This window comes from Lissotriton helveticus, chromosome 3_2 (genome assembly GCF_964261635.1).
Source record: "Lissotriton helveticus chromosome 3_2, aLisHel1.1, whole genome shotgun sequence".
Lineage (NCBI taxonomy): Eukaryota > Metazoa > Chordata > Amphibia > Caudata > Salamandridae > Lissotriton > Lissotriton helveticus.
Genome location: NC_136062.1, coordinates 288345920 through 288367356, shown reverse-complemented (window position 1 = coordinate 288367356; position 21437 = coordinate 288345920). Strand labels below are relative to the sequence as shown.

Below are 21437 nucleotides of genomic sequence, written 5' to 3'. Positions count from 1 at the left end.
TTTGCTTAATGCTAGGGAAGATGTAGAATGTTTTGGTGGCCCCAAGGAAATGTTTTAGATGCCTAAGCCAAGGTTTATATGTTTAATGAAATGCACATTTTCACCTGATGCCTGGTTCCCTCTGCCTAATGAAATGTTGAGGCTTGATTAATAAGGGCAATCCACTGCTTATCCCTGCTTTAGGAAATGTTTTATTCTTGCATTAGTGGTTTTATTCCTGCCTAGTGGGAAGTTGCCTGATCTTTAATGCCATATCCAGTCCTGCGTCAGGAAATGTTTGGTTTTACCCTAATGAAACAAGTAATGCTGAGTAATGAAATATCTACACATGCAAAATGAAGTGCTAAATGAAAGCCCACAGTTATCCCATGAAATGTATTAATGTAGTGAGTAATTGATCACCCTAATTTTGGTCTCAGATAAAATTAATTGATTCGAACCAAAAACTTACTGGTGTGGTCTCAGTCTGTGTGTGCATGTATTGTCTCAGTGGATGTGTATGCTGTGTAGTCACTTAACACCTGAGCTTTCGGGTGCCTACCTGCTCGTGCCAGGCAACCTCCGGGGAACTGGTGGTCCCAGTTCCTACAATCCCACATGTATTTGTGTGTGTGCTTTCTATTCTATGTTGGTTAGTTTTAAAACCACATGATTAATACATATTACAGTTATAGGAAGGTAATTTCACAAGGGGTATAGAAATTTTTTTGTTTTCACCCGTTTTCACCCTCGCTCCATCAGTGTCATACTTGATAAAAGGCTCAATCTACTGTCCCACACAATTCCATTACAAAGAATGCATGATACCAACTGCACCTTCTCTGCCGGATTCAACGTTTCTTTCCGGAGCAAGACCTAAAAACCTTGGTACAATCTCTGGTACTCTCTAGATTGGACTATTGCAATTCTCTTCTTGCTGGCCTCCCCAAATCCCACCTTTCCCCTCTAAAATATGTTCTTCATTCAGCGGCTTGTTTTATATCTGGGGCCAAAAGAAGTAACCACATCACACCCATTTTGTCTTCTCTTCGATGGTTTCCCATCAAGGCAAGATCTAAAAATCTGCCTGTATCACCCATAAAGCCTTTCACACTTCCTCCCCTCGATACTTGGCAAATAAACTGAAAATTTCTGAAGGCTCTAATCCGTCTCGTAATGCGGAAAATGTACTGCTTGTGCCCCCCACCTTCACAAGGGAAAGATTGATGGCTCAATCGTTCTCAGGCAATGCGTACAGAATCTGGAACTCGCTTCCTCCACTACTCTCTACCACCACCTCTACCCGGACCTTCAAAATCGACCTCAAATCTCTTCTCTTCCAAAGACACTAATACACCCCTTTTCATGTCCCTCAAGAAAGTTCTTTCATTATTGTAAATGTGTATTCTATGCCTGTACAATCTTTAACCTATTGTGTTTTTCGTGTGACTGTCATCTATTGTTTTATTTCACCTTTTTTTATTTCGCGTTTGTTTGTTTAACGTGTAAATATGTAATATTCTCCTCATGTAACGTACTTGGTACTATTGTGAAGCGCTCTGACACCTTTGGGTGAAGTCTGCGCTATATAACAATCCATTAAATAAATAAAAATTAAATAAATTGACAGCAGGAGAAACCGATTGAATATGAGCTTTTGGCAGCTGTGGGAAAATATTGTCCTCCAACATCTTCATGACCTTCCATTTAAAGGGGTTGCAGCAGTTTCAGGATTTTGTTAATAGTTTCTCATTGCTCAAAAGTGGGTAATTTATGTTTCCATGCACTTCGTTGCTTAATTTTACTCGCAAAAATATGTTCGTTGAATGTCACTCATAACTAAGTACACAGAAACCATGGAAATGTCGCACATAAGCAAACAGAAAAAATCTGGCACCTGTGCTACTTTGACAGGCGCCTACCGTTCCTCAATTACAACGAGCAAAAGTAGAGATTGGGCAGCTGCGTGTCGGCAACCAATCAGGTAAGAAGGGACATATTATTTTAGTGGCGTCAAAGCGTCTTATCATTGGTTTAGTTGGTGGAGTTTGTGTCATTGGATTGGCTGAGGGATTTCCATGCTAGCTGTTCGTTGGGCTGTGCTGCCCCCTTGCAGACTATATCGTGCCTTGACATTGGATGAGGAAACATTTACCGCTTGTTTATTGGCGTGGTGTCCAACATAGTACCCGCGCCTCTGGCAGAGAATAAACCTGCTGCACTAACCGGCTTCCTTCCGTTGACTGACTCCCCGACTCCACTGGTTGACTTTGACAGTAAGTTATCTATAATCAGTGGGAACAGGGTCGGTGTGGAAAACAGACTTCTGTTGCCGAGAGCCACTCGGTCTGTACCTTGCGTCACGAGCGTGTCGCCTCCTGCGGCCCTCCTCCTTTCTACACGGCTCTGTCACTCTGCTGCCACTGTAGGGTCGCTTGTGTCATTAACGCTTCTGCCGTGCTCTCACAACACAACTCAGCAGGGCTGGCCCGCCGGTGAGTGTGACGTGCTACCCCTCCAAACCTTCACTTACACGAGCCCTGTCCCTTCTCTAAGGGGGAGCAGGACTGACAGTCTGTCCCCTCTTCGCCCGCCACAGACTGGGCTTCATTACCATTTAGGAAGCCGGGGGGCACAATACAAGCACCGAGCTGCTGATAGGGTGCTGAAAGAGCATGTGCTTTGTCCCACTCAGATGTGGGTATCGGAGAAAAGTAATCCGCCGAATAGTTTGAAATATTTTTACAGTTATCGAATGTTTATTGTGTAGTGTATTTAATTGTGTTTCCTCTAGGCATTTTGGCTTTTGCTAAAATGCCAAACGGGCGAATGTTTGCTTCAGAGGGAATAGTTTCCCAAACCATGAGTATGTGAGCCTCAGTGCCTGCTTCATTCTTCAACGCATCTTTAACGTTGTTATATCCAGTCAAAAGTGATCTCTGATTGAATGAAGGCTTGATTTTCAGCGTTGCCCAAGGCGGTGTTTGTGTGTTCCGTCGTTAGTCAACTGCACAGCAGCAAAGAGTCACCACTGCCTTGCCTCAGCAGTTATTTAAAGGAGGTTTTGTCTCCATGGTGAGATTGGGAAGGGTGTGAGTGGTGATCAGACTGTTTCCACATGAAACTGTTGTAGCTTCTAGGGGAGAGCTTCCCTGCTCAAAGCCTGTATTGAAATGTGACAGGCACTGCCGAAAGTAACGACCCTTATGTATCACACACACTGATATAACTGCTTAAGGTTAGTAAAGTAAGTAAAATAGTAAAAGGTTCCTATGAAAACAATTAAATAGTCCAAAACGACATGAAATAGTTACAACCAGTCCCGTACTCTTTACAGTTTTCATCTAATCCGCCTAATTTACCTTTTTATAGTTAAGTTGGGCGTGCATTTCAATGCAAGGCATCCTTTTTTACAACAATGATAGGTGGAAAGGTGTAAATATAAATCATTTGCATTTCCTGAATTTAGCAGTAGTGTATTGTAGCATTAATATGGGGCTTCAAGGCAGCAGTCGAAGTGCATTCAAACAGTATGGATACTTTGAACCGAAGTACAATGGGATGGACCGTCACTGAGTGTGGTGGCGAGGTCAGAGACGTGACAAAAGAAGGAAATGTGTGTCCACTCATCGTAATGAAAATAAATGCCAAATAAACTAATCTGTGAAATACGTCGTGCTGGTTCAAAAACACCGTTGGTTAATACATTCACTTAAGATCTACATGTGTCTACCTGAAGGGTCCCCGATTTTGAATCTGGACTCGTGCACTGGGGAATAGTGACAGACCTATTTATAGCTGGCATCAGAGCCTGTGACAGAAAGCACTGTGAATATGCAAGTCTTTAGTTAAGAAAAGGAATTACACCCTGCAGAATGACAATCTGCTGGCCTTTGATGATCTGGTAAGACCTCTATAACTTACATAGAGGTCAATTCCTGCTATACCACACACTGACTCGTATCTTGCGCACTAACTGGAATGCTGTGGCAATAGAACACCAAATCAATGCTGTTGTACCGTACCTTACCTTCATGGGCAATATATGGAGACTAATCATATGGTTGGCAAAAGCTATTGGATTAGCACATTCATTCAGGACACAAGTCCTAAACAAAAGAAGTAGGGGGATTAACTTAGTTAATCAGAAGCTAAGTGGCATCATGGCGTTTGACACTGCAGCGTGTGACACCGCGGTGAGTGACATCACAGCGCGTCACATCATAAGTGTCATCAGATCTTAAGCCCTCACATATATGTTTAACATGTCTATCCTGAGTACACTGGAGCATATTTCGAGTATATTGGGAAACCCTCCAGAATTAGGCAGAAGATTCACACTTTTGTAAACTACACATAAAACAAGCCTTTTGTCTGCCTAAACTTCCTCTACCCTTAGTGCTCTAAAAGAAAAAATAGTGGTACTTAAATTATTTAAACGCGCCCTCAGGGGTAGTAAGCACTATATACATTACATTTATTTTGTGTAAATACAGGGAAAGACCAACACATCTGACATTCTTACAGTGAATGCATATCTTGTAAACCGGGACTGAATAAAGTGAAAAGCTGTCTCTCCTAAGTATGTGTGAAGTGCTAACAAGGTGTGAGCATTTGTTTCCCCTCTGTTGCATTTGCATCTAGGTGTGAGGCTCCTGACGGCTCCCAGCCATGAGACTCCAAAAAAAGGAGGCCTGATGACCCCTCAGATTCGGCCTTTGTTATGGGCCCAGCTGGAGTCTGAACTAAGAAAGCCCCCTACTTGCCCGCAAGTTGTTGCGGATCAAAAGTAGACCACAACGTGCAGGCGCTGCAGAATGTGTCCCGATGTTTGCAAAGTACACTGGTATGAATTCAGCATATTTTACAGTGCTAACTTCTTGCCAGGGTGGAGGGCGTCCACCCTGTGAAAATAGTGGGTGGACGCCATCCACCCGCATGTACCCCTGACTCGTGCCCTGCCTTCAGTACTATCTAGCCTGGCCTTCAGGAGAGATGGCAGACAGAACTTGGGCGGGCCTTTGCTCACTTGGAGTGGGATAGGGTGCTAGCCTACCTGGCCTCCGTATCTAGGAATGCAAGGTTTAGGGTTATCCAGTTCTTTGTGCTGCATATATTCTATTTATCTCCTGTAAAGATAAACAAGTTTTTCCCTGAGGTGAATGCCAGATGTCTTTATTGCCACTTCCCTTTTTTTAGTAAGTATTTTTAGTAGTTGTTTTGATAAACATAAACGCAATAATGCAAAAGGAATCACAAAAGTAGACCTGAAGCGTGTTACACCATCAGAAGTCTAATATCCAGAGCATGGCTGTACCATGTCAGTACCAGGGAAAAAACATAGTTTATACAGTGCATACAACAGTGTTGCAATCAAATCGTAGAGTATTAGAAAACAATACTACTTCAGTGTGTGAATTCCACAACTAGGAAAAAGGGGTGGGGGGAGCATGAAGGCAGACAAAGATGTACTTAGGTGAAAAGTGGTGGGAAGAATGTATAGTGGCACGAATAATATAAGAATGGCAGTGTAGGCAAAGTGGTGAGGCGGACTTGCGGTTCCACAGTGTGAGCAGTTAGGGGCGGGTGGAGAAAAGGGCCAAGGAGTACATACTAGCGATGATGAATTGTGGGAAGGATGCTCGCAGGGGGCTCTTAAGGCTGGTGTGTTCTGCTGTCAAATTCATGGGGAAGAAGTGTGTCCCACTCTTGGGAAATGGGCGTTTGCGAAGATGTTGTGATTCTTCATCTGTAGGGTGTACTCCCCTCCAGTAGGTGATGAAGATAGGACTGGACCATAACATGTGATGGAAGTCCGCATCCCCTGATATACAGCACGGGCATCGTAGGTCTGCAGTGGGAAAATAGCTGTTGAGTTGGCGGGGTCAAGAACGGACGGTGAAGGATATGAAACTAAGTATTTTTTAATCTGGCATATCTCAAGACGCTCTGAGGAAAGGTCAGGGCCATGTCACTCATCTACCTTTGGAACCGGCTACGCGGTAGAGGTGACGAACACGATCGCTTAACAAGGTGATCATATGAGTCACTGAGATTGGATGTGAAACTTGGCACTATCCTAAGATATTCTTTGGTCTTAAAAGATAATAAGAAGAAATTTTGAAAGACTGACCTACAAGATAATAATAAGGTGGCAGTTTTGGCGCTCTTTTGGAATATCCAAAAATCATGAAATACATTTACCTTTCATCGAATTGGCTATTTTTCTCATCACTTCTTGCCCTGAAGAAGTCCTCTGGACGAAACGCGTTGGCTACGTTGTTTGTTTGAAGAAAAAAAAGAATAAAAGAGAATTTTTTTTTAAAGCCCTACTGAACAGATTCCTTATATTCTTACTAGATTATTATTGATGAATGTGGGAAGTGCTGAACCATTGTGCTGTTTTGTTAATTTTTGGGCAATGCCCTTTGAAGTCTAGGGGTATGTGGCTTCAGGTTCTTGGCACCCAGATTGTATAATTATTTAAAGACCTAAACCTTAGATAGGTGCAGTCATCTCTTGCCTTGTACCCTTGATATTTTCCTGTTGTTTGGCATGTCACATTCAGTGTTGAAATTTCCCTGTCCATGCCTTCCTCCCGCTTAGCGCGAAAGGGCCTTCCGGGTCCTTGTATGTCTCGAAGCTCTTCGTCCTGTGCACACCATAGGGTATTGCAAGTGTTATGTAGTTGACGACAAGTGAGAAATTGTCCCGGCGGGAGGTCATAGTCGGCCTCAAACGAAAGGAAGTAGCTGTCTGAGAAAAGGTTGCCGGCTGTGGTCAGGGACTGGTTGTGCCAGCTACGCAGGTCTGAAGCAGAGAATGTTCCTGGGTAACATGGGAGGCCCTGCAATGGGAATCCCGTAGCATACAGAGGGACATGTATGAGAAAGTGCTCTCTGGTGATACATTTGTAGGCAACTTGCAAAGAGCGCGGGGAGTCTGGTAAGAGTCCTGGAAGCAGGAAGCCTTGAATGGTGGCAGCAATGAAGGGCTGTGAGCCATGGATGTTTCCTCCAGGTTGTGGTTTGCCAACCATCTAGCAACCCATTGCAATTGTGCCACCAGGTAGTAGGCTTCAAACAATGGGGCTCCTAAGCCGCCCCCTCCGATAAGCCTTGTTGCCACCTTCATGATCCTGCGCCACATCTTATGGTTGTGTCCCTCTGTCACAGTACTACTCGGTGATCACTGCACAGCTTGTGCAGACAATTGATGGTCCATGCATTGCGCCCCAATGCATGGACCACTGCCTGCTCTTAAAAAATGAAAGGAAAACTTTTCATTTTACTTTTTGTAAAGCATTATCTAGCACCAATCACAACCAGCATTGGCATAGCCAATAGGTCTCGCCTTTGGGACCTTATAAGTGTTTAGTTATGCAGCACAATATCCTTGGTCCCACAACATCAACTGTTGCATGGCTAAGCACGTATAAGGTCCCAAAGGCGAGACCTATTGGCTATGCCAATGCTTGTTTTCTTTATGTATGCCTGTGCTGCTTCAGTCCATTGAAACTGAACTAGAAGGATGAAAAGCAAGAATGCTTTTAGAATATTAGGACACACTGTGGCAAAAAAACTAAACAGGACATTTTAATGCAGTTAGTTTCCATGAATGATTCCCACGTGCGCTATGACATGGGCTATATTCGAAAGGTTGAATCCTTGGTTGTATATCTGAACACCTCACTAATGACAGGGAATACTTTGCAGTCACCTCATTCTGAATGACTGATTACTGTTGAACTGATTAGTAAGACAGGCAAATATGCAGGCCTAGCCACTCACGGATGCTTTAATTTATGAGAAACAGCACTTCTTAATTATAAACTATGTGACGGTTCTTTGAAATGCATTTAAGGGCGCTCACCAAGTAGCTGCCCGTTTCCTTCTTCGTGGCGCGTAGCGGCCAATGTGCAGAATGTGGTTTTAATTTCTGCAGAAACCTTTGAGTTAGATGTCTTGTGATGAGTCAGGCGTTTGATCTTGGGCAGTTTGTCTTCTGTGGTCAACAGCTAATTGCCTGAATGAAATGGATGTTTCCGAATGGGTTAATTCATGCGGTAACTCAGATGCTGAGAAGCTGCTAGTGAAGGGATTGCCAAAATGTCAGAGCGCTTCCTGCCGTTTCAGGGTTAACGTGCACTCATCCTGAGGCTACAACATTCACGTCGAACTGTGTCATGTAAAGTGGCAATAAATCCACTTCCAAAAGAGGCCATGGTGTTCAGTATTTTTGCCATCATCACGGCACCCGCGCTTTACTTTTAACATTAAAAGTGAAGCGCTGGTGCCGCGATTATAGCAAAAGTAAAGAAATAGATGCTTTTTTCTATTTCTTTACTTTTGCTATAAGCGTGGCACCCGCGCTTTACTTTTAATATTAAAAGTAAGGCGTGGGTGCCGAGATTTTAGTAAAAGTGAACCTCTATTTCTTTACTTTTGCTACAATCGCGGCACCAGCGCTTTACTTTTAACATTAAAAGTAAAGTGCGGGTGCCAAGCTTATAGCAAAAGTAAACAACAAGCAAATGGTGCGACAGATGGCGGCTGCGCGCGTGCACGCAAGCCTGAGGCTACCAAAAACATGGTGGTGGCACTTTCAAAAGCCACTTACAAAATGTCTCTCCGAGCAGCGGATGCGCTGGCTCAGGTGAGACCTAAAAATGGTGGTCTGCTCATCTCAGCAGGCCTCTATCCCTGTGATTTTTGCGATTCCGAATGGGTCGCTAATTGCAGTCTACCTCCTCAATATTCATGAGGTGGGTCATTTGCGACCCATTATGAATTGCAGAAATTGTTCAACACCCCTTCCTACACGCCATTTTGTGATTTCCTAATTGCGAATCACAAGGGTTTGCAGTTAGGAAATCGCAAACCGGTTTATTAATACATCTAGCCCTGAGTCACCATAACACATCAGTGTCTATGGGCCCAAATCCTGACTAGCTCATAGTATCCTACTTGCCCTCTTAAGCTTCACATAGTAACAGGTAAGTTGGCACCCCTAAACACAACACTCTAGTCCCCTCATGGAACCGTGGTAATGGATTATAATCTTTTATTCTCTCACTCATGCATTTCCACAATAAGCAGAAAAGAGAGACAAAAACAGTTTACAATATTTATTGAAATTATTGTGCTCTATTATGAAGTAACTGTGCTGCAGTTAGAAAACATACACAATTTAGCAGTGCAATTATCATTACTAATAAACTGTATACAATGAAAACCGATATCACGGTGAATAATTTATCTGCCTAATCTTGGCCTCACTATGTGAGCACTGTCCTATATCAGTGGTCTCTGGGATTAGTATTGTGCCCCATAGCTGGCATTTACTGTTAGTCGGTCTGCATCTCAAATAGGCGTGTTCGTCTCGGGGCCTTTCCTCTGCTAGAAATCCTCCTCTCTGATTTCAAAACGGCAAGTCTCTGCTTATATGATAGGAAGTGCCATGTTAGAAAACAGCCGCTGAGTCTCTCTGTTATGTCTATATGTTAGAATGTGTTCGTGACTGACCACATAGAAAAACGGGGCGCAATGTTGTTCGACCTTGTACAAAATGTTCAGACAGAATCCCAAGAAGAAATACTGAATAACAAAAACATGTTCAAATTAATTTCTAAAATGATATTGTGGTACAGAAATAAACTTGCAGTGTAACATGTGCAAAAGCAATTGTAGATGCAAGTCACCAAGTTGTAAACTGCTAGAAATTGGGTTTCTAGTTTACTGGGGTGTAAACCTTGTCAAGCAGCAACCATAATCCTATTCAGGGTAATGCACAAGTAAACCCCAAATTCATCTATGCATTGACCCCATGCAACTTGGCATAGAGCAGTCAGGATTATCTTAGAGGCAATGTGTAATGGATTTGTGCTACACTTTAAACAGTAACAAAAGCACACGAAAAAGATCCCACATTAGGCTAGAAAATTAGAGCAAAACTTACAAGAATCCAATTAGAACCAGAGATATTCAATTCTAAAATTTTAGGTCAAAATAGCGCCAAAAAGCACTAAGCGCTACTGGGGATATCTGGTCGCGCTAGAACAGGACAGACTCACAAGTTCAGGCTTACTGCGATGGAGCGTGGGCCGGCTATAGGGACCCAATCAGGCCCGCTGAACAGAGTACCTTTAAATCCTGATAGAGGAGCATTGTGTGGATTCATATCGAAGATTCGCCGCGCAGCTGAAGCAATGCGTTCGTTCTGAGATGTGGCTAGGCTGAGGTGCCAAGTCCTGTTGTGTCATCGTCAAGGGTCCCATCAACGGGGCTTTTGTGGCAAAGTTTGTTGTTGGGGGATGTGGCACACAGCTGGCGATGTGTTGGGTTTCGAGGAGCTGCGATGTGGAGTCAGTCGCCGAGGCTGCCGCTGATGAGCAATGTGAGGACATGGGTTGTGGATGCGCCACGCAGTCGCTGTGATGCGTCGGTTCCGAGGACTGCAGAGTTGGTGTGGGTCTTTGTGACGGGTCCAGTCCGCATAGTGGCGGTGTTTCGGTTCTGCTCGAGGATGCGCTGCTCAACAGAGAAGATGCATCGGTTTCCCCTGGCACACTACTTAGGTCCACTTCCAAGGGTCCAGAACTTGGGTGACAACATTTGGCATGGTAGACTCACAGATGGCAGAGTTCAGGTGCAGGGAGGTTGGAAGCCTGGTATGTCCTTGGTGCTTCAGATCAGGAGGCCAGCCAACTAGCCGTTGGAGTTACTCTGGGCCCTATTCACAGAACTAACTTAAGACAAAATCCTAAACTTACTACCATTTTGGTATTCACAGATGGCACTTACTCATTTCGGTATTCACAGAAGTTAGGAGTCCTAACTTTAGGACTCCTAAATGCCTTCTGTGAATACCGAAAGTCTTATAGTTAGGATTTTCCTCAGTTTAGGAGTAGTAAAGTTAGGACTCCTAACTTTAGGACTCCTAAACTGAGATAAATCCTAACTTTAAGACTTTCGGTATTCACAGAAGGCATTTAGGAGTCCTAAAGTTAGGACTCCTAACTTCTATGAATACCGAAATGAGTAAGGGCTGTCTGTGAATACCAAAATGGTAGTAAGTTTAGGGTTTTGTCTTAAGTTAGTTCTGTGAATCGGGCCCTCTGGGTTCAAGAGATGCAGATCTAGTTCTTCTCACCCAGGCAAGAGGTCAGCGTGTCAGCACAGCAAAGCAGGAGTCCACCAGAGTGCATTCCAGAAGAGTGGCAGTTCTTCAGCAACACAACAGTCCTGCTTCATGGCAGAGTATCCCCAGGTCCAGAAGTGCACTGAAGTGGTGGTGTCTGAGGTCTATCTTTTATGCAGAGTTGTGCCTTTGAAGTGGGAATAAGCTTCTAGAGGCATCCCTTTGAAGTGCTCAGATGATGTGCCATGCATGCTCTGACTCCAGACAAACTACAGGTGGTATGCTGCCCTTTTTGTGGAGACAAGGCAAACCCTGTTTAGGTGTAAGTGAGGCTGGGCCCAGCTCCTCCTTCACATCCTGCCAGTGATGGCCTATTCAGTCACACCTAAGCTCCCATTGTACGTGGCTGTCTAGGAGGAATACACAAAGCCCAACTTCCAGCTAAACCCAGTCATGTAACCAGAGACAGGCTGCAGGCACCAAATGGCTAAGGCAAGAAAATGTCAACTTTCTAAAAGTGGCATTTTGAGAATTGTAATCTAAAATCCGACTTCACCATAAGCGAGGATTTCCAATTAGGATTCCAGAGACACCAAACTTGAATCAGTTATACCTTTCCATTTGGAAACTACACTTATAGAATGTAATAAGGTAATCCCAATGTTATCCTATGGGAGATATAGGCCTTGCAGTAGTGAAAAACTAATGTTAGAGATTTTCATTACCAGGTCATGTAAAACTTTGATCTCAACAGAAGGATACAATAGAATAGCGATGAGGGTACAACACACACTAAGATGAAGTAGCCTGCTCACCCATCAGATTCAGCTGAGAAGTAGGCTGAGTGCAGGCAGATGGAGTACACCGATGCTGCTTAGCGGCAAGAGCGTTGAGGAAGAAGGGGCACAACTAAGGAGCAGGGGGTTTAAAAATTGGGCAAACAAGTTGAAAGAGGCAGGGACACAATGGAGTAGCTCTAAGGGGAGGGTAAAGAAACATTTGAGAACAAGAGGATTTGAGGGTGGGAGAAGCACGAGGGAAAGAGCAAGGAAACATAAATGAAACTAGAGTGAGACTTCTCTACAGAAGAGATAGAGGCAGCAATATTCGCAATGCCCTATAATAAAAAGATATTAGCCGAATGTTCACGACCTAATTATTGCGGCCAGAGTAGCTTTTTTTTGTTTGTGAAGCCATGGTGAACTCGAGATGCAGCAGCAAGCGGACTTTAACTACTTATGGCGTACAGGTAGGACTTAGTGCAGAGGGATTTAATATTATGCCACAGGGGTACTGTTTAAAAGTAGATGTTGTTAAGGATAAAAAAAATCTTCTTTGGTGTGACTAGATTGTCTTATTTTGGTGATTTGCAAATTGAATAGTACCTCACTTGTAGTCCTCCAGCTTGCTCCTCGTCCACCGTACACGCTTTAGGAGATTGTTCACATGTACAAGTGGTTGACCTATGCATGACTGAAGTGTGCAAAAGTAAATACAAAAATAAAAAAAATCCTTTGTATGAAAGCATTTCTCTGCATAAATCCTTCCCGTAGCACATGAGGGAATACTATCTCCTGTGTCGCAAGAGAAAACACAAGCTTTCGGGTTTTGCTAAGGGGTGGATTGCAAGCGCACAAGCAATTTGCATACAACACCTATTCCAGCACTGATTATTTTCATCAGTAAAAAATTGTGTGCAAGGCGTTAGATACTGGGAAAGACTATTAGAATAATAGAGATTGGGTCTGTAATTAACCTGCACAAACCAGGGCGCGTGTTCGTGAAAGACATAGCTTATAAAAACCACGTTTTTCATGAAGAATGTTTTTGCCATAACAGAAGGATGTTTGACTATAACATAAAGCGCAACTAGCAAACTTGCACTCCATTCATTTTCTAATGTTCAAAAGGTCGTAACCATTTGCTGAGTCTGAAGCTGTTTCACGATAGGGGTTTTATCTGGAAAGTGTTTATTTTTTGATACAATATGACATATGGTTATAGGCATGGCTGCAAGTACAGTAATACATCGTGTATGGACAGAGCTACGACAGCACCATTTACAGTCCGGTCGAACAGAACTCGATCTTCAATCACATTTTTATGTTAAGTGAGTGGCAACAATATTTCACCTGAAACCCCTCATGCCACCCACAGAGACCCCTTCACACAGCAGCAAAAACATTCCAACAAGTTCAGATGTGTACTTAATCGTGTGCAGGTATATTGGAGAACCCCAGTCGCAGCACATATCAAGTAGTCGTAATAAACATTTACTCAATCGTCACCATCCACCATTTCCTCAGAAATATCCCTCTCCATCTCCGTTCCCTCTACCCTGGCCTGGTAGGCCTTATAAGTACCCCAAATATCGTTGGGGCTGCTGCTTGTTGGGAGGAGCTTGCCATAAGGGTTGTGCTGTGTGTTGCAATACACCATGTATGTGTGCCTTATTCTTTGCACTAGTAGCGAGCCGCGTGCCCAGCGCATAGCCATCCGGTGTTGCCCCAGCAGTAAGCCAATAGCTATTAGTCACCTTACACCACTATGCACCTCCTTGTCGTAGCCCAACGGCGCCAAAAGTGGAGAGGGGTCCAGCACCACCCCAGTGATGGACTCAGACCCTCCAAACACAGCTCGCCAGAATTCCTGAAAGCCTGGGCCGTACCTAGTAAGGTGCGCAAAACCTGCTTCTGCAGTGTGGGCAGTCCGCACTGTCACGCAACCATAGCGCTGCAACCAGACTGGTGTGTAGTACACTCTGCTGATCTACTTAAAATGCAATAACCTATGTTTGCTGTTTAGGGAGACAGTCATTGTGAGGGACAACAATACTCAATCAAATAAACAAAAGAGGGACCCTGAGAAGACGAATTCTAAGGGAACATGCAACCGGGAAAGAAAACAGACTAAAGAACATCACAAGATGTCCCCACCTTAATTAGACAGAGGGCAATAGCTCAAAAATATTTTTGAAAGTTAACCCACAGAACAGCTCAACTGATTGTTTATATGGTTTATTTATCATAATTAAATATTTTATCTTGTTATAAATGTCAGACAAAAACAAATAAATAAATTCATTCATAAAGAAAGTATATCCCATTACACTCAAATCATATCAACTTTACACAAATATTCATAAAACACAAAAATCCAGCCCACAATTAACAATATTCAAAAATAGAAATACACACTATATACCCAGCAACCTAGAAACAAATACATCAAGCACATATAATGGATCCAAAATACATTCAATTGCAAAGAGTGAAGGACATCAGACATTACAGAAAACGAAAATATACAATTCACAAAAATACAAAACACACACAGACGACAAGCGCCGACACGCGTTTCGGAAAGTTCCAAAAGCATAATAGAAATTCCTTCATCAGTGCGCACATTTCATGCTCTGATCAATATTCGTGACCCAGGAGTGGTCATCAAAAAGATTTACCGGTACATAATACAGTGTGCACAGCAGTGCTGAAGAGACTGTCTGTGGGAAAAGAATGTACAAGGAATAAAAGAGTTAAAAACAGGACAAGTCAGGGTCACACATTGAGCAAGACATTCACAAGGTTCCCAGCCAAATACAAAAAGTCAACAGGAAAAATGAACAAAAAAATAAGGAAAAAAAAATATTGTCTAAACAAATCTATAAATACACACCTAACAATCCATCCATAGCTAAAACCTTCTATTCCAGTAAACCGTGTAAAGGTCAAGAAAGAATATCCATCACCAATGTCGAGAGGCACAAACCTTACAGCTCTAGGGGTACAGGCTACTTTCTTAACCTGAAGTCCTAGCGGAGCGGGAAAGATATCCTAAAATGCTGAAGATCCTAGATCAATAGAAACAAAAGAAAAAAAAGAAAGGGGACAACAATACTGCCACTGCTGGTCGCTGATCACTATCCCCAAGTCGCCCTGCCATTCAAGTCTGCCCTTGGATACTTCGGGCCTAGTCGCCTCCTGCGCATATGCATACAACCTCGCCACTAGTCTGCAAGGGAGAAGTGATGTCAATGCTGGCATCTCTGCCCTATAATAGGCCCACTGTTCTAGCACAGTTCCACTATCGGCCCGCGCACGCACCACGTCCCAGCCGCTCATGACGCTGTTGCCAAAGAAGGCTCCTTGTATACCAATTCCTTCAATACTTTGCTGCACAGTGCTCCTGACCCATGGGAAACCATGCCCACCAGGCTAAGGGCATATGGGGTGAATGCGATAAAGACCTGGCCTGTTGCTTTAGGAGCCTCCGCCATGAGTTTTAACGTTGCATTCAAGGAATCAAAGACACCATGACTGCGCACCAAAGTTCCGAACAGCCCTCCACCAATAGTGTGGCAAGTCCTGGAATGTGGTAACATACACTGAGCGGCCCTATAATAACTTTTTAAGTGTAGGGCGTTCAGTCTTCCCATGTGATGTTGCAAAGTGAGGGTCTCCCAGTGCACCCACGGTTGCTTCCTGGCCCACGCTAGGTGAATCATGACAGTCCGGAGGCCATTGGACATCACCCGGCAAAGCAGCATCGGAATATTCAGGAACAAGAATACGAACCGGGGCAGCAACATCATTTTCATGATTGCGATGCGTTCCGTAAGAGATAATGGAAAACTAATATAAAGTTCTATTGCTCCTGAGAATTTCTGTTCTGCTTTGTCATAATTGTCTAACATGACAACCGCCGGGTATGAGTGTACCTGTATCCCCAGATAGCTCACTGAGTCCGTCACCCACTGCACCGGGTATTCTAACTGCACGGGCTGGGGCACATGGTGAAAATGGTGAACTTATCCCAATTGACTCGAGGAGTGTTCCCCAAACCACACCACCTCTCTCAGCACTGGTGTTTGTCTATGCTCTTGATTGTGTATGTAAAGTAAGGTATCGTCAGCATAGGCTTAGATAATGAAGTTATAGCCCAGGAATCGCAGGCCCGATGTGCATGGTATTCATGCAGCACACAAGCCTGGGTGGCTACCGAGGACAACCCTGTCTGGTGCCTTTTTTGATAACAGTAGGAGCAGTAACAGTGCCAATAATCCTAATTTGCGATGTCGGTTTGATGTAAAGTACCGTCACAATCACAAAAGTACGTTTCCGACTCCTATGCTTAGCAAGACAGCCAACATGTAGCCCCACTCCATCAAATTGAGCACTTTCTCAGCGTCGAGAAGGATTGATGCTGCATTTACCTCGGAGTCTAGTCACTGAATAGTACTGAATAAGGTGCGGCGGTTAAATGTCAAGCTATGTCCACGAACAAAACCGACTTGTTAAGGTCCCGGCATCCCCGGCAATAACAGGGCCAAGCAGTTAGCTAATATCTTTGTGGCTATTCAGTAGGGACCAGTAGGACGAGCAACTATCCGCCGGCTTACCCGGCTTCAGTATAGTAACCATAAGGGCTTCTTGCATTGTGGGGGCATACAGCCATCTGCAGTCATTTCCTCGTCTAATGAACCAGGTATGTGATAAGTTGATCCTGATAGGCCTTATAGAAGGCCACTGTAGCTTGTCAGTACCTGGGGCCTTCCTAGTGGGTTTACACCTAGGAGCTGTGCGTATCTTCCCCAGGGCACAGTGGAACCATGAGGTATTCTCTATGCTCAACAGTAAGCCTCTGCACGGCTCTGTGCAAGATAATCTGTGGTAGCTGTGTCATCATTGTTTATATTATTTGGTATGTCCGGCAACTGGTGTAGAACTCAGTTCAAAATACTCATTATTAATGATGCAGCGCTAATCTCTCTTTCGTCCTGGGGCACACTGATTTTTTAGCCTGAAAGTGCTACTGTAGATGGCTTTGCTGCAATCAGAGTTTAGAAACTCCTTCCATTATGATTTAGGGCTTGTTCCCAGCAAGTCTTAACGCCATCCTTTATTAGCATATGTAGCTGGTAATCTGCACACATGGAACGTTTGAGACCACTATCAAGGGCAGTACCAGGTCAAAATAAATGCTCAATAGAAGTGTCTTCATATCCTCAAGTCTCGCCCCACCTCTAACCCCGCCCACTAGCCACACCCGTAGCCCAATTTAATGAGTACCTGCACTTATATTTTTCCATTTAAAGCACTGCGTACAAGCAAGTATTTACCTAGATGGTTCACCTCAATTTGTGCAATTTCATGAAATTCCTCTACCTTACTTCTGATATCACCCAGGAGACTTTGCTCAGCTGTTTCCCTGTGTCGCTGCTCTGTTTCTGCAATCTCTGTTTCTAGTCTGGCTAATTGGCTGCGTAGCGATCTGAGGACTCTGGTGTGCTTAGACAGCGTGACGCTGCGATTGTAAACTTTGAACTCTTCCCATTTCATCACAAATTTGTCTACTGAGCCTATATTGAGGCAGAAAACCCCGATGATCGTCTACGTCAACCTCTCGCGAAACACGGAATCCAAAAGCGAATACAGGGGAAAGCGTCACTAAAACACAGGAAGCCGCAGTGTTTTCAGTTCCAGTTCTGAAGGTACTTGGGAGTGGTCTAAATGCATACTCCGGAGGGCTTGCGGCATCGTGTTGGCTTCCCGCGACAACAACTAGTAGTCAGTGCAGGAATGTACATCATGCACCGATGAATAACGGTAAACCCTCCCCAGTGGAGGATCTATATCGACAGTTGTCCAACAGACCCTCCCATGTTGCTATTTCCACAAGAGAAGGCGCTGCCGCAGAAGGCCCTATGAGGATTACCTTTAGATCGGTCATGTTCTGGGTTTAGGATGCAATTTAAATCTCCGCCCCATTAATATACAGTATACAATTCTCTTCTCTTTGCTTCGATGGAGGGACTATTTGGTTTTTTTGTTTTTGTACAAAGCACCTTTGCTTGCCTCCGAAATTTCTATGTTACGGCAAGTGGACGGCTCTATGGCGCAGGGTATTCTGCTTATGTAAGAAATGCTGCGCTTTTGATTAAACCTGGTGTGCCTTTTGAAACAGATAATCAGGTAAGGCCCTGTCCGCTCCATTATTGGCCTCTCGACTGCTATTACAGCCAAGAGCTCTGCTTACCTAGGATAATTCGGTAGGCTACCTCGGAGGGTCAAGCGCCTGCTGCGGAGTTAGCCTGCCACCCGTTACAGAATAATGAAAGGAACACCGCACGCGCATTAAAAGACCGTTCTGCTTAGGTGGTGAGCAGTGTGGTCTCTCATGCAGTTGTGATCACCTGCTTTATTATTATTTACAAGGGGCACTTCTGTGGGTGCGCGGTCACACACCTTTTATTAACCGCGCCAGTTTCACAGCCGCCATGCTTCCAGTTTCATAATGCTCAGCAGGTGCCATGCTGAGGAGAGAAGGCTCAGACTCTATCATTAAGCACCGGGCACCAGGCGCAGACTATAAATGAAGAAGCTCTAAGCCGCTTCAAAAACTTGAGGTTGAGCAGGCACATAGTCAGCCCCACACAACACTCTGCTGCATTGTGCATGAAATCTGCGTACTCTGCATTTTTTATTTAAAAATGAATAATATAAAAGTATTTGTGCATTTTCTATGTATGCTGTTGTCATCGTCCGTCTTCACAATATAAAACAGGAGGCTGACAAGCAAGTATAACTGAGCACCAACTGTACCCAGAGCCATGCTAAACTGCCATTCACATGTTCATTATGCTTACTAAAGGAGATGTACTTTATTATACAAAGCCTCTGCCAAGCTAATTTGCAATGCAATAGGCCTCGCATGTACGCGAGTTTAAGATATTGGCATTGTAAATGTCAATACCTTTTTATCTTAAATGCAGTGTAATATGTGTCGTATTAACGAGAGTTTAAGCTATTGGCATTATGAATAACAATGCCATTTATTTGTTTTAAAAATGAAAACAAAACTTAAAGGCATTGTCATTTACAATGCCAATAGCTCAAACTGGTATTAATGCCAGACCTATTGCATTGCAAATGCTTGTTACATTGGTCTGCAAGAGTGCAGGGACATCATCTTCCCCCTCACTGAGTGGGGTGAACATTTAAAGTTGTCATTAGAGATCTATGTATTGAAACCAAGGTGGGGGGTTAGACAGTTACTTATAAGGGACACCTCCCAATTGGAATCTTCTATGGAAGATCTAGAGACTAATATTCCTTCTGGCCTCGAAAGATCCGAGGATTTCTGCTCCTTAAAACGACTTCTTATGACAGAATAGAGACCCTATAGATTTTGATCATTCGTCATACCATACTAAAATACACAATGAAGGTGGCAAATCCAGCCGCCTTTTGGCACATGTGAGTAATCAAACTCATTCCATGTTACTCCCTTTGCATAACTTTATGCTCTGGAGCATCTGGAGCTACCCGAACCAGCCTTAATAGTTCCTTTTTTCATACTGTTGTGAGTTGGTCTTGCAGCGGTTGAGGCCACCACTGATGCCATAGATGGGTTCCTCATGGCGATTCTATTGCCCCGGTTGTCAAATGACTCTAGGCTAACTATGGACTTGCTACTCGCGCTAGAAGAGATTAAGAAGGTTATGCAGAACCTTCTGCATGGTAAAGCCTGAGTCCAGATGGGATTCTGTCTTCTATTTATTCCAAGTTCTCTTTACAACGGGCTCTTACATTGGTTACTCTCTATGATATCACTTCGAACTGGGCTCCGATCATTATTTTATGGGTGAGGCAATCATCTCCACTATACTAAAACCTCATAAGGATCCTGCAGAGGTGTCCACTTATCACCCAATATATTTTCTGACTTCTGATTAGCAAATCCTAGCCAAACTCTTAGCTTGTAGATAATCACGTGAGTTTTTGTTTTCCCCCAATCTTTTTATTTAAATTTTCAGTAAAAAGCACAATACAAAATAGAGCATTGTTAAAAACCAGGTCATCTCACACCTTGAAAATTTAAAATTCCCCCTCCCAGTGTGATTCTCAACATTGCTTGATTGTTGAGCAGTGACCCTCTGTTTGCAGACATCAACAGTGTCTGGGGTACCACAAATATTACATCTGTAGTCATTCCCGTGTCCCAGAATTTTGACCCATTTTTAAGGGCAGCCTCGTCCTTCATAGACAAACCTTTGAGTCAGCATGCATCAGTATGTCGTGTTTCCAACCAACTAACTGGGGCATGTGTTCCGCTCCCCTCATTTTTGCGATTTTCCTTTTTGCGATAGCGATCCCCAGTGTTAACCGTATATGGTCCATATGGTGCTGGTCTGTTTCCTCCCAAACATTCAGGGTACAGCATTTCGCAGTCTGGGTGAGGGAGGATCCATATACTTCGTTCAAATACTCAGTTACCGGCACCCAAAGCTCTGTATTTTTGGACATTCCCATTCCCTGTGGTAAAAGGTATCAACATGGCCACATGACCACATTGACCAATTTGCATTCTTACTGAACTGTAAGACCTCCCTCAACCTTCGCAGACTGTGGGATGTCAAGAGCGCTGCGGCTGATTTGTTCCCTAATGCGACCTGCAACACTTTGATGTAGAAAAGGCCTTTGATTCTTTGCAATGGGGGTACATGTTTAAAGTACTTGAGTCGTTTGGGGAGGGCTATTTATGCCCAAATGGGTCAGAATTTATTATAACCTAATCCGAATGTCAGAGTAAACACAGGGAAGTGTATCTCGGAGTCTTGTGTAGTTGGCAGCGCCACCTGTCCGGGGCGCCTGGTGTAACTGCTATTTGTCGTGGCTATTCAATCACTTGCGGCTCACCTGCATTCCCTGGGAGTGCAGTGAGGGCTTTCTGATACAATGTATACTGTATCAGTGTATGCAGATAATGTACGTTTGTATGTGAAAGATGTCTCAATAGACCTCGCCGTTATTGCATGGACTTGAGGTGATTTTGCTCAGATCTCTAGTCTTTGTGTGAATTGAGCTAAATCCAGTGTTTTGCCTCAGAGGTCGGGGCTCTCTTTTAGATTCCTAGGTCTAACTTTTTACTATTCTGTAGAGGATCTTGGGATAGCAACCTTGGAAGAATGGTGCAAGCACTTAGCACACAGGTTGTATTTTGGACTTTACTCCCACTAACAACCATGGGCCGCACAGCAGCGGTTATTGCATCACTACGCTAATCTTCCAATCCTTTTTTTTCCCCCTGTCCTAAAAAGCTGGAGCAATAACTCAGTGATTTTATATTTCACTGAGTCGCGTCGCACCCACTCAACCTTGAAGTAGCCCATTAAGAGAGAGGACCTCTGCATCCATGATATTGAACATTACTATTTAGCTGCACAGCTTCAGTTGGTGATCCCAATCCTTATCTGAAACAGATCTCTGATGTAGAAATTATACTGAAGGCTCTTTGCACACATTCCTTTTTTTGCGAGG

At 43.8% G+C, this 21437-nt stretch overlaps 1 protein-coding gene across 2 annotated transcripts in view; it reads left to right on the top strand.

The window, feature by feature from the left end:
* Window positions 1-2126: 2126 nt before the first annotated feature.
* SCAPER (S-phase cyclin A associated protein in the ER) overlaps window positions 2127-21437 on the top strand; it is a 3246499-nt gene continuing 3227188 nt past the window's right edge. Inside the window, exon 1 of one of the 2 annotated variants that reach the window (XM_078685236.1) lies at window positions 2127-2255. The gene's annotated coding sequence lies outside the window, so the exon portion shown is untranslated. Of the gene's footprint in view, window positions 2256-2351; window positions 2475-21437 lie in introns of those variants that run through there. The other variant, XM_078685237.1, reaches the window with a different exon arrangement.